This window comes from Schistocerca piceifrons, chromosome 8 (assembly GCF_021461385.2).
Source record: "Schistocerca piceifrons isolate TAMUIC-IGC-003096 chromosome 8, iqSchPice1.1, whole genome shotgun sequence".
Classification (NCBI taxonomy): Eukaryota; Metazoa; Arthropoda; class Insecta; order Orthoptera; family Acrididae; genus Schistocerca; species Schistocerca piceifrons.
In genome coordinates, this window is record NC_060145.1 from 4,332,053 (window position 1) to 4,342,512 (window position 10,460).

Sequence of the window (10,460 nt, forward strand, 5' to 3'; positions counted from 1 at the left end):
TGTACATCATTATAGTATTACGTTGCAATGATTGCGCAATGTGGTAGCAACTGCGTGTTGGTAGGTAGAATTGCTGGACTCTGTCGTTTCTTGGTGGCGATGATAGAGACAAATTCCAGAAAAATTCCAGCTATTTATCCATCCATCCGAGGCCTTAGAAAGAAGCAGGAAGAGCCTCTCTCGAAGCCAGCACAATGTGCATCTTTTACATGGCAGTGCAGGGACTCGTAGCTCGTCCCCGACTGACTATCAGTTCCACCTTTTCTACAGAGGCCAACCACAATCTGCGCGCGCTACACAGTTCCGTTCCCGAGGGGAGCCACTACACCGTTTACATACAAACTAACTAAGAACCCTAAGTGAGGATCAGCAGTTTACATAACAGCAACCAAATACATTAAATAAAACAGAACACTTGCACATATTGACATTTCTACCAAAAATTATTCGCACAAAATTACAATCATATACAGTAAGTTTTGTTTCCTCCAAATGGGACAAAGCATTTAAACGACAATATACTACACCGCATAGAATCACACCATGACTCAAAGTTTGTACAAAGAAAGGAGTAAACACAGAATTGTAATCTATTCAATCAAACACATTTACAGAAGCTCAATGATGGAACATTAAATGAAACAAAAGCAAAATAAATCCGTACAGCTTAAGAGCTATGGTGTTACAACCGACCTATCAGTTGAAAACTTAAAACCACTCTTGTGTGCCCATTCATCCAAACGTCGCAGAGTGAGTTGCAACTGGCGAGTCGTCGTTGCAAGGCTCGAAGAAGAGCAAAATACAGAGAAATCGTCCACAAACAAGGAACACTGCACAGGACTTTTCACAACAGACGTAATACTATTAATAGCAATAGCACAGACCGTCACACTTAAAACACTGCCTTGAGGGACACCGTTCTGTTGTTCAAAGCGACTAGACACTACGTCTCCGACTCGGTACCGAAAATAACGTGGCGACAGGAAAGACCGAATAAAAGTGGGAAGACATCCACGAAAACCCCATTCGTGGAGCTGCCTGACGATAAGATGCCTCCAAGTAGTGTCGTATGCCTTTTCAATGTCAAAAAATATTCCCAACAGGTGATGCTGGCGCAGGAAAGCCTGTTGTATAGCCGCCTCCAGGAGGGCCAGGTTATCAAAGGTGGAGCGATACCTCCTGAAACCACACTGAAAGCGACTAAGGAGTTGTCTGGATTCTAACATCCAGACAAGGCGGCGGTTGACCATCCGCTCCAAGGTCTTTCCCACGCAGCTAGTGAGGGCAACACTACGGTAGCTACCCGGGCACGTGCGGTCTTTCCCAGGTTTTAAAAGAGGAATTAAAATTGCTTCACGCCACGAGTCGGGGAAGTGACCGGACATCCAAACAAGATTAAGAAGTCGGAGGAGGATTTCTTTATTTCTCCCTGTGAGGTGCCGCAGCATGCTATAGTAGATTCTATCCTGACCAGGGGATGTATCACGAGCCCCACACAATGCAGAATCCAGTTCCCACATGGAAAATGGGCGGCTGTACTCTTCTGTATTGGGTGAGCGGAAGTCAAAACTGCTCCTCTCAGCAGCCACTCTGTGGGGCTGGAAAGCTGGAGTCTGACCGGCGGTTGTAGTAATAGCTGCAAAATGAGCCACCATAGACTGGGCAATATCTTTTGGGGTCGTTTGGAGGGTACCACTCTACATTATAGCAGCCATAGGGCACCTCCCACCTCTCCCAGAAACCCTCCTGATCGTCTCCCATACAATGGAACTTCGTGTAGAACGATTAATGGTGTTCAGGAACTGCTACCACGACCTCTTCTTGCTCTCTCGTATAATCCGACGACACTTCGCCCTCGCCACCCGAAAGGCTGCAAGATTCTCTACAGTTGGCCGGCATTTGAACCTACGCAGAGCTGCCCGCCTAGCCCTGATTGCAGAGCGGCATTCGTCGCTCCACCAAGGGACAGGCTGCCGCGTCGGTTGTCCCGTAGACTGTGGGACGGACGCTTCACTGGCGCGGTGGATCACCTCAGTAATATGACCCACCCATTCCTGGACACTAACCCGATGTTCAAACTGGGCTAGTTGACTATACAGTTCCCAGTTGGCTCTACCGAGCACCCATCGAGGCGGTTTCCTTTCCGGTTCCACTGCATGTGGCAAGTGAATCCAGATGGGGAAGTGATCGCTGCCGTGTAAGTCATCAACCACTTCCCATGCAGCTCAAATGGCTCTGAGCACTATGCGACTTAACTTCTGAGGTCATCAGTCGCCTAGAACTTAGAACTAATTAAACCTAAATAACCTAAGGACATCACACACGTCCATGCCCGAGGCAGGATTCGAACCTGCGACCGTAGCAGTCGCTCGGCTCCAGACTGTAGCGCCTAGAACAGCACGGCCACTCCGGCCGGCTCCCATGCAGCAGTGTGGGTGATGGCTGGAGAGCAAAGCGATACATCAATGGCAGAGAACGACCCAGCTGCAATGCAAAAATGCGCGCTTTGACCTGTATTTAGCAAATAGGCACTGGAAGACAGAAGAAGCCTCTCGATAGCTCTACCCCTGGGGCAAGTACTCACAGAGCCCCAAAGCATATTGTGTGCATTAAAATCACCACAGAGGATGAAGGGGTGGGGGAGCTGTGTAAGAAGATCACTGAGAGCCTCTTCGTCGAGCACATCATGTGGGGGCAGGTAAAGCGAACATACTGTTAGCATATGACGCACATGTACTAATATTGCAACTGCCTGTAAATACGTCGCGAGGGAGAGAGGCGAGGAGTGGTAGTCGGTGTTGACGAAGATACCTACTCCTCCTCGAGCTCTCTGTCCACTCAGAACGTCCTTCTTGTGGAGGACATAACCACGTACCTCAGGGGTGTATGTTTCACTGAAAATTGTCTCTTGTACACACACAGGTCTATCCTGAATCAATAGACATAGTTCCTCCACATGTGTCCTGAACCCTTGCAGGTTCCATTGTAATATGGGAGCCATCACGGTGGTTGTATTTTCTGCCTCTCTTTCCGCCGAGGTAGGGAGACTGCAGCGGGTGGAGGTTCAGTCTTGGGGCGAGATGATTGCCCCATATTCTCAGACTCCATCAGCTCCGGGGAAGAGTCGGATGAAGCGTCTAGTGGTACCACATTAACATGATCCGAGGGTTTACCACCCGATGTAATCTGTTGGTGCTGCTTCACATGTGCTTTCCTTTGTTTACAGGGCTTTGCTGGAACTGGAGCTGGGGTGTTTATGACCATGCTCGGCTTTGGAACAGCCTCAGTAATCGGAGATGCCTGGGGCTCTTCAATGTTAGCTACTGTACCTTTCTCTGCTGTTCTAGGAGGGGCATCAGGCTCTGACACACTTGCTGCCTTGCAAGTGCACTGACATGTGCAGGTGTTCGTGCCAACACTAACCACCTCCGTCTGTGTAGATGCATCGACTTGTGCAGGCGGCTTCTGAACAGTGGAAGCAAAAGACTTAACGAATGTGGGGGGCTGCATGGCCTTAAAGATCTTTTTGGCTTCACTGTAGGGGATACGCTTAGTTGTTTTTATTTCTTGTATTTTACATTCCTCTAGGAAGATTCTACAGTCCCTAATCCAAACAGGGTGACTTTCAGAACAGTTTATACATCTGACAGGCGACGAACAGTCAATTCCGTCATGGGCAGCCTTACTACAGTTGCCACACATCGCTTCTCCTTTACACTCTAGAGTTGTGTGTCCAAAACGCTGGCACTTAAAACAGCGCATTGGGTTTGGGACATACGACCGGACGTTTAGTCGAAGAAATCCTGCCTTGAAGTGTTCTGGGAGTTTGGGGGTACTGAAAGTAAGAATGAAGGAGTCAGATTTCACCAGCTTCCCATCCACCCTCTTCATGATCTTCTGAACGTCAACAATGCCCTCCTGAGCCCACTCACTCTTTAGTTCTTCTACAGGAATGTCAACGAGATCCCGACACGTAATAACACCCTTACTGGAGTTCAGTGTGCTGTGAAGCTCTGTATCGATAGTGTATTCTACATCTACATCTATACTCCGCAAGCCACCCGACGGTGTGTGGCGGAGGGCACTTTGCGTGCCACTGTCATTACCTCCCTTTCCTGTTCCAGTCGCGTATGGTTCGCGGGAAGAACGACTGTCTGAAAGCCTCCGTGCGCGCTCTAATCTCTCTAATTTTACATTCGTGATCTCCTCGGGAGGTATAAGTAGGGGGAAGCAATATATTCGATACCTCATCCAGAAACGCACCCTTTCGAAACCTGGCGAGCAAGCTACACCGCGATTCAGAGCGCCTCTCTTGCAGAGTCTGCCACTTGAGTTTGCTAAACATCTCCGTAACGCTATCACGCTTACCAAATAACCCTGTGACGAAACGCGCCGCTCTTCTTTGGATCTTCTCTATCTCCTCCGTCAACCCGATCTGGTACGGATCCCACACTGATGAGCAATACTCAAGTATAGGTCGAACGAGTGTTTTGTAAGCCACCTCCTTTGTTGATGGACTACATTTTCTAAGCACTCTCCCAATGAATCTCAACCTGGTACCCGCCGACCAACAATTAATTTTATATGATCATTCCACTTCAAATCGTTCCGCACGCATACTCCCAGATATTTTACAGAAGTAACTGCTACCAGTGTTTGTTCCGCTATCATATAATCATACAATAAAGGATCCTTCTTTCTATGTATTCGCAATACATTACATTTATCTATGTTAAGGGTCAGTTGCCACTCCCTGCACCAAGTGCCTATCCGCTGCAGATCTTCCTGCATTTCGCTACAATTTCCTAATGCTGCAACTTCTCTGTATACTACAGCATCATCCGCGAAAAGTCGCATGGGACTTCCGACACTATCTACTAGGTCATTTATATATATTGTGAAAAGGAATGGTCCCATAACACTCCCCTGTGGCACGCCAGAGGTTACTTTAACGTCTGTAGACGTCTCTCCATTGATAACAACATGCTGTGTTCTGTTTGCTAAAAACTCTTCAATCCAGCCACACAGCTGATATGATATTCCGTAGGCTCTTACTTTGTTTATCAGGCGACAGTGCGGAACTGTATCGAACGCCTTCCGGAAGTCAAGAAAAATAGCATCTACCTGGGAGCATGTATCTAATATTTTCTGGGTCTCATGAACAAATAAAGCGAGTTGGGTCTCACACGATCGCTGTTTCCGGAATCAATGTTGATTCCTACATAATAGATTCTGGGTTTCCAAAAACGACATGATACTCGAGCAAAAAACATGTTCTAAAATTCTACAACAGATCGACGTCAGAGATATAGGTCTATACTTTTGCGCATCTGCTCGACGACCCTTCTTGAAGACTGGGACTACCTGTGCTCTTTTCCAATCATTTGGAAGCCTCCGTTCCTCTGGAGACTTGCGGTACACGGCTGTTAGAAGGGGGGGGGGGGGGGGGTTCTTTCACGTACTCTGTGTAGAATCGAATTGGTATCCCGTCAGGTCCAGCAGACTTTCCTCCGTTGAGTGATTCCAGTTGCTTTTCTAATCCCTGGACACTTATTTCGATGTCAGCCATTTTTTCGTTTGAGCGAGGAATTAGAGAAGGAACTGCAGTGCGGTCTTCCTCTGTGAAACAGCTTTGGAAAAAGGTGTTTAGTATTTCAGCTTTACGCGTGTCATCCTCTGTTTCAATGCCATCATCATCCCGGAGTGTCTGGATATGCTGTTTCGAGCCACTTACTGATTTAACGTAAGACCAGAACTTCCTAGGATTTTCTGTCAAGTCGGTACATAGAATTTTACTTTCGAATTCACTGAACGCTTCACGCATAGCCCTCCTTACGCTAACTTTGACATCGTTTAGCTTCTGTTTGTCTGAGAGGTTTTGGCTGCGTTTAAACTTGGAGTGAAGGTCTCTTTGCTTTCGCAGTAGTTTCCTAACTTTGTTGTTGTACCACGGTGGGTTTTTCCCGTCCCTCACAGTTTTACTCGGCACGTACCTGTCTAAAACGCATTTTACGATTGCCTTGAACTTTTTCCATAAACACTCAACATTGTCAGTGTCGGAACAGAAATTTTCGTTTTGATCTGTTAGGTAGTCTGAAATCTGCCTTCTATTACTCTTGCTAAACAGATAAACCTTCCTCCCTTTTTTAATATTCCTATTAAGTTCCATATTCAGGGATGCTGGAACGGCCTTATGATCACTGATTCCCTGTTCTGCACATACAGAGTCGAAAAGTTCGGGCCTGTTTGTTATCAGTAGGTCCAAGATGTTATCTCCACGAGTCGGTTCTGTGTTTAATTGCTCGAGGTAATTTGCGGATAGTGCACTCAGTATAATGTCACTCGATGCTCTGTCCCTACCACCCGTCCTGAACATCTGAGTGTCCCAGTCTATATCTGGTAAATTGAAATCTCCACCTAAGACTATAACATGCTGAGAAAATTTATGTGAAATGTATTCCAAATTTTCTCTCAGTTGTTCTGCCACTAATGCTGCTGAGTCGGGAGGTCGCGAAAAGGAGCCAATTATTAACCTAGCTCGGTTGTTGAGTGTAACCTCCACCCATAATAATTCACAGGAACTATCGACTTCTACTTCACTACAGGGTAAACCACCACTAACAGCGACGAACACGCCACCACCGGTTGCATGCAATCTATCCTTTCTAAACAACGACCGTACCTTTGTAAAAATTTCGGCAGAATTTATCTCTGGCTTCAGCCAGCTTTCTGTACCTATAACGATTTCAGCTTCGGTGCTTTCTATCAGCGCTTGAAGTTTCGGTACTTTACCCACGCAGCTTCGACAGTTTACAATTAGAATACCGATTGCTGCTTGGTTCCCGCATGTCCTGACTTTGCCCCGCACCCGTTGAGGCTGTTGCCCTTTCTGTACTTGCCCAAGGCCATCTAACCTAAAAAACCGCCCAGCCCACGCCACAAAACCCCTGCTACCCGTGTAGCCGCTTGTTGCGTGTAGTGGACTCCTGACCTATCCAGCGGAACCCGAAACCCCACCACCCTATGGCGCAAGTCGAGGAATCTGCAGCCCACACGGTCGCAGAACCGTCTCAGCCTCTGATTCAGACCCTCCACTCCGCTCTGTACCAAAAGACCCCAGTCAGTCCTGTCGACGATGCTGCAGATGGTGAGCTCTGCTTTCATTCCGCTAGTGAGACTGGCAGTCTTCACCAAATCAGATAGCCCCCAAGCTTTTAGCTATTTGAAGGTTAACTGCTTGCTGAACACCTGATGTTTTAACAAGCAGTGTCCCATTCCGTAAACGCTTCACTGATTTTAAAGTAACAGCTATTCCTTCTAGACCCTTTTGGATACAGAATGGCGAAACCTTTTCAAAGGAACCCTCTTTCCTTTTTATTATTAAAAACACATTCTGGCTGTCATTATGTGCTGTTACTCTGAACTGCTGTACGTTTGCTGACGCCTGAGTCAGGGGGACTGGCTAACCTAGCCCTCTTGTTGGATTGGGCGGTAGTGCCTACCATCGGTCCACCCATCCCACAGGAAAAGATGAAGAATTCGTGGTATCCATGGTCGTCCCACGAGCAGCTAGGGAAACTTACGTCCATCCAGACAGAGCCCCGCATGCCTGGATAAGCCTTGTACAACTGAGGTGCGGCAGGTTGCCCGCTAGCGACTGTTCCACCTCAACAGCCATGCATCTGATCGGCGCGCAGCACACCGTAAGATTAAAGGGTTTTTTATAGAGGTATGTACCGTCCTCGCGATCCAGGCAATCGAGCCAAGATCCCCGGTCCCTACGACACACAACGTTCCACCGTTGCGCTACACGGTGGTCGCTGAACCATGTCCAGAGCTTACGGTGTCAGAGGACTGGCGGCGCACACCAGTCCACAGCTCGGGAACCTCGGGTTCGCCAAGCCCGTACCCAGCAAACGAATGCTGAGCCCCCTGAGGGATACTGCTGACGAGTTATGATTCCTTCATGTTATCTTCGGAAGACGAAATTAACGGCTAAGCCCTAACAAAAGACACCTCTTCAATCAAAGAGCAGCGTGAACGGGTAGTGTTTCGCATCTGGTGGCACACAAACGGCGCTGTGTACTGATAACAGTTTGCCAAGCGCGTGTTCACCACAGCTGAAATTTGTTGCAAACAGTTAAGAAATTCTTTGGTCATAGTCTACAAAAACCGTCAACAAAACTGCATCAAATGCAGAACAGAAGAACACGAATCAAGATACAACGCAGCGTTGATTGCAAAACACGAACAGCCACATAGAAGTTCCTTAAGTTACGAATAAAGTTTCAAATCAAGAAAGTGTAGTTTGCAAAGAAACAATGCTTAATGGCCAAAATTCCTGCTGAAAAGGTATAAAGAAATGAAAATAAGGAAAATCTACACAAACATTGCTTTAAGTCTTTAATATGTACCTCTTAAGGAAACTGTCATTCAGTACATAATAATTACATGGAAAAAAGTAGGTTCTACCCATACAGATTACAAACTTTTCGTTGTTGATACTTTCAATTTGCGATGTATTTATGACAGAGAGAAACCGAAACAGCACTTACACGTCCGCCTAGATTTTCAACGCATTCGTTGCAGTGGTTACGGGCCCGTACGAAAGAGTTTCAGGTATGCTCAGCGAAATTAAATGGGAATCCGTGGGAGAAACACGACGTAGTTCTCGCGAAATACTATTGTCTACATGCAGAGAACTTTTACTCTAAGAAGACTGTACGGCCGCTATGCTGCCACCGTCGTATCGTGTACTTCCCGCTGGGATGGTGAAACTGAGACCTTCTGATTACACAGATTCGGCATATGATTATTAAGACTGAACAGTTCAGATTTCTAGGTATTAAGGTAGATAACAAACTGCCGTGGAAAGCCCATGTTCAGGATCCTGTTCGAAAACTTCATGCTGGCATTTTTACTATTAGAACAGTATCTAATGTAAGTGACAGTTCGACACGAAAAATAGTCTACTTTGTTTATTTTCATTCGCTTATGACATATCGTATTATATTTTTTGGCAACTCTTCCCATTCTCAAAGGGTATTTTTGGCTCAGAAACGGGCGATTCGGGCAATAAGGGGTGTAAATTCGCGAACCTCTTGTCGACCCACGTTCATTAGTCTGGGTATTCTGTCATTGGCCTCTCAAAAAATTATATGTATATATTGTTATTAGTATCAGCTTATTCCAAAAAGTTAGAAGCTTTCACTCAATTAATACTGGACACGAATCCAATTTGCATTTGGAGCGCACCACCTTGACTCTTGTGCAAAGAGATGTGCAGTATTCAGCTGCATCCATTTCCAATGAGTCACCACAGGAACTCAACAATCTTAGAAGCAATCCACGCGCTTTCAAGTCTAAATTGAAGAGTTCCCTTTTAAGCCTCTCCTATTCTGTCGAGGAATTCCTTGAAAAATTAAGGCATTCCTGCGTGACATTGTTGATTGTGTTTATATAAACTTATAGCTTGTCGTCTTTTTAGAATTTATAAACGTTTTATTTTATCTATTACAACTTTTCTGTTGTAATTTTATGTTCTGACAGGCTCCATGACCACGGAGATCTGCTCCTAAATTTGGTTCTACGGAACTAGAAGTGTAAAATAAAATAAAGATTTGAATGATTAGGACAAACCGACAGTCATTTTTCCGTGACTCAAGGTGCTAACGGAATAGGAAAGACAATTGATAATATTCGTACCATGTACTTTCCGCCGTGCATTGTATATCGATTTTTGCTATACAGATTGTCGGGTTTATGTTACGACTCTCTGTAACATTTTGTCCAGAAGCAAAATAAAGAATCTATTAAGCAAATGATGTTTGGGTACCAGAGGTACATTAAACAGCATCAGTGCCTCTCTTAATTTTGTTAGTTACGAAGATATAAACAGCAGTACGTCTTTTTTAAATAGGACCGTATATTTTTTATTCGGTAATCCACTTCCTCTCCTTAAGACCTGTTCAAAAACGTATCACAGTGTACCATTCACGTAAACTAGATATTAGTAGGAGCGTAACACAACACTGACTAACTCCTCTGCCCTGCACACAATGCAGGTATCTGGGTAACTTAACTCGTCCACTTGTTGGAGAAGACCGGAGCAAGTGTGAACGTAAGGCTGATGAACACTATTTGTTTAATCAAACGTCTTCATTTTTTTTTTTGTGCTACTACAATCAACACCAACTAACAGAAGGTACAAATGCTGCTTACCTATGAAGAACAGAATTGCAATAATGTTTTCGAATACAGTTACATGTTCTAAACGATATGTTGTGGGTAGCAAATGCAGTCCTTGATGAAAAACTGCATCATTACCATTACATTTACTGTGGTTGAATTTAACTGAAACGTTACTCACGCAGAAATAGCTCCATAGAGAATTATATCCTGCCACGAACTGCCTTCTTGACGGATGTCTTTTCGTCTTCATGACGCGCTTCAAGTAACGC